The sequence below is a fragment of the Sorex araneus genome, chromosome 3 (genome assembly GCF_027595985.1).
Source record: "Sorex araneus isolate mSorAra2 chromosome 3, mSorAra2.pri, whole genome shotgun sequence".
Taxonomy (NCBI): domain Eukaryota; kingdom Metazoa; phylum Chordata; class Mammalia; order Eulipotyphla; family Soricidae; genus Sorex; species Sorex araneus.
In genome coordinates, this window is record NC_073304.1 from 181527292 (window position 1) to 181531165 (window position 3874).

General features: G+C 41.0%; 1 non-coding gene across 1 annotated transcript; it reads left to right on the forward strand.

Moving 5' to 3' along the window:
- Window positions 1-463: 463 nt before the first annotated feature.
- Window positions 464-654, forward strand: LOC129403722 (U2 spliceosomal RNA). The gene has a single exon (XR_008629418.1). It is a non-coding gene; the product is annotated as a U2 spliceosomal RNA (small nuclear RNA).
- Window positions 655-3874: the final 3220 nt, after the last annotated feature.

Below are 3874 nucleotides of genomic sequence, written 5' to 3' on the forward strand. Positions count from 1 at the left end.
CATGGGCAGTCCACAGCAGCTGTCACACAGAGTTTCACTGAGTGACTGTTAATTCTGTGACAGACATGGACAGAGACATACATGTAATAAGACTGTCTATTTCAGATTTAGGAATTCTGTTTTCTTTAAGAGGACAGCAAAAATGACATAAGCATATGGCTCATTACACAGGAATTTCAGCATCACCTGTCACCGAGCCACCAGCAGGTTAAAAATCTCTTTTCTGTGTTCACCTACCTTTATGCTTCCCTGTAATAATAAAAAATGAGAAACAGCACAGGAAATAAGGTCTTTATAAAGTGCATGCCAAACTTGGTCAATTAAGTATATGCATAGATTCTACTATCAAATAATGAGATACTTAACAAAAGCCTGCACGTTAATTAAAAGTATGCAGAAATGAAAGCCCTGCAAGCCAGCAGGTCCAAACAGAAGGAAGAATTCCTTAGGGATTTTTATTTACATTGCTTCTCAGCCTTTTGGTAAGATCAAATGTAGTATCTATTCTAATAAGTTTAAAATTTGATACATCCTCTATCTGAAGACAGTACATTAAATGGATTTTTGGAGCAGAGTGTTGGATAGGAGCTTGCTCTGTTCACTTCACGCACCAACCTGGAAGTTTGTAGTCTTTCCAAAAATGGTGCATTTACAGCATATAGGGGTAAAACTCACTTGTTGAGGAGGTCAGAGTTCAGTACTAGGGCATTTGTCTTGGAGGAGGCCAACCAGGTTTCATCTCCTGAACCCCATATATATTCCACCAAGCCCACCAGTGTTATCCCTGAGCACAAAGTTGAGAGTAAGCCCTGAGCACCTCCAGGTATGACCCAAAAACCACAGAAAAAATTGTCTTTACATTTTACACACACACACACACACACACACACAGAGTGAAATACCCCAAGACCCATGAGTACTGAGTGAAGTATTTAACTGCAGTTCCGCTCAGAGCTGTTTTGTGTATTTAGTAAGCTATAATGAAAGATCCCTGTAATATCCAAGCCTGCATGTTGCTTGCCTTTATGAGATGTCATTAAAGGACATTTGGCTGAAGGAGTCCTCCTCTGGGATATGCACTTTTCTGAGACCAGGCTCGGGCAGGAGATGAACAGTAACCATCTCATGGTCTCTTGGTTTGTTTCCACAGCCAGCCAAGCTGTTCCTTCCATCAGCTGACACTGGCATCTATCTCTGAGCAGCTCTGCATGGTAGAGTCAGAGAGCTCAGTTACTTCCCTGACTCACACTGAATTCACCTGGTTAGACAATAGAGAGAAGCTTCAAGTCATTATTCCTCGCAGTCCCTCCCTTCCTCTGCCATTAATTTGTATGTCTGTACAAATATGTCTGATTTTTAACTCTGTGTGTATATGTTTTTGAGTGATCAAAAATAAGAATTTTCAAAAATGTGGGATGTCACAAAATGTTTGGAAACAGTTAAATAAGGAAAGATGTGCTGGCAGGAGAGGTGAGCAAACACACAGGCTTTATCTATGCTATGTGAAAACGTTTTAAGGGATTTGGCATATATGTTCCGGAATCACCCCTGCTTGATTCTGGGGCCACACCCTAAGTGACTGAGCTGAAATGTTCCTGGACTTACTTTGCTCCCTTCTAAAGCCAGCAATAAGTAGAGCTGTCTCAGCCTCTCGCAGGTTAATATCTCTAAAGCACGTGGAACACTTTCTTCGTACAGACTTGTGTGGTTGTTCACATCCCAGCATGAAAAATCGTACAGGGAAGTTTGAAAAGAGACATTCCCTTGGCTCTGTTACCCTGGGGCAGTGTCCTTGAAGGAATCAAATTGACAGGAAAGGATACTTTATTTGAGATTTTTGATGTTAATAATATAGTTGTAGTTCATTTTGAGGATCGATGGTAAATATTGTGTAAATCCATGGTAAACAAATCTACGGTAGAGATATCATCCTGGGGATATGTCTAATATACATCTCTATATAACTTGACAAAATGTTAGTAGGAACTTCCTAAGTTCCTCCCTTAGGAAGGAACTTTTAGACAGGCATAAAGTTAAAATTGATCCTTCGAGTAAAAGTAAATTATTCCATGTAAACTTGAACCATCTATCCTGATCAATACTGGGCTGTAGGAATTTGCTAGAAGTCCAGGTCTAAACTGGGAAGTGGGACTTGGGGGGAAGCACATTCGCACTGGGGTGGGGGCGAGTGGGGGGTGACAAAGAGCTTGCAGCCCCCAAGCCCCCAGAACTTGGACGAGCTGGACCTCAACAGCCCTTCATAGGTGGGTCCGAGGGAACGGGAGATGGATTTTGAAGGAGGGGTTCTGCCTGGTGGTAGCTGGGAACTGAAGTGGATAGTGCAAGAGCATCTCAGTAACTGATAGAAATCTAGATACTAATGCTTACCTCAGTGCTGGAGTGCCCAGCCTCAGGGAGGCTTCAGGGGCTAGAGGGAAAGCCCAGGCACAGGCTGGTACCCACCCCCACCCCCAAGTCACTCTCCTTCCCAGCCCTGTATTTGCTCTGCTAAGGAGGCAGCCAGCAAAGGAGACCTGGAATCTGGCTTCAGATTCCAAAGCTAAGTTTGAAGCTTCAAGATAGCAGCTTCAAAATCAGTACACGTGGAATTTTGCAAAATACTTTATTCCTTAACTAATAAAAACCAAAATATGTATGCCACTGCCTTCTGATAAATATGCTTCTATCTTATGAAGGATAAGAAGATTATGTGGTGCTGGTGTGTGTGTATGTGTATGTGTGTGTTGTTGTTGTTTACTGTGTTAATAGTATTGCTTTTCCTGGATGATTAAAAGACACTCTTCCACTAAAAAGAAGCTATGCGTTCAATATGAAAAGCAATACATCTTTATTTTACATATATATGCAGAAATCTGCAAGGCAGCTTGATATTTGGTCAGAAATATAAGTGGTAAAATCATAGAAAATAAGAGAGGAAAATGTAACAAAGAAATATTTATTTTTAAAACTGAAGGAGCCCTCTTATATTAGTGATGTAAAGGTTGATTTTATATGTTTATAATTATTGTGAAATTGTATATTTCTTGAATGATTGAATGGAATGCAAATAATAAAAGAGCGGTGACTCAGGATATATTGTTTAATACATCACCAAGATGCCAGTTTTATTTAAACTGATAGATTTTCTCCGCCAAAAGTTGTTTTATAGTGAAGTATGAAACCCTGCAAAGTGAATGTGTTGCTCACATATACAGAATTATTTTTAAGAGCAAGAGGATGAAAGCAAGATTCTGTATAATGTTATCTTTTTTTTTAATTGAGTCACCCTGAGATGCACAGTTACAAACCTGTTGATGATCGGGTTGCAGTCATAAATGTTTCAACATGCATCCCCCTACCAGTGTATATGTTCCACCAAGGACCCAAGTTTTCCTCCTGCCACCCCACTCCCACCTCCAGTCTGCTTCTATGGCAGGCTTTTTAAAAACTGAATCACTGTGAGATACAGTTAGAAAGCTTTCATGTTTAAGTTTCAATCATACCAGTGATCAAACACCCATCCTTCCACCAGTGCACATTATCCACCACCAATGTCCCCAATATACACCCCTTCCCAGCTCTCCCCCTGCCTCCATGGCAGACGGTTTCCTCCATACTCTCTCTCTCTACCTTGGGGCATTATGGTTTGCAATACAGATAATGAGAGGTTATCACATTTGGTCCCTTATCTACTTTCAGCACACATCTCCCATCCCTAATGATTCCTCCAATCATCATTGACTTAGTGATCCCTTCTCTATTCCAGCTGCCTTCTCCACCAGCTCGTGAGACAGGTTTCCAACTATGGGGCAATATACCTGGCCCTTGTGTCTACTGTCCTTGGGTGTAAGTCTCATATTATGTTATTTTATAT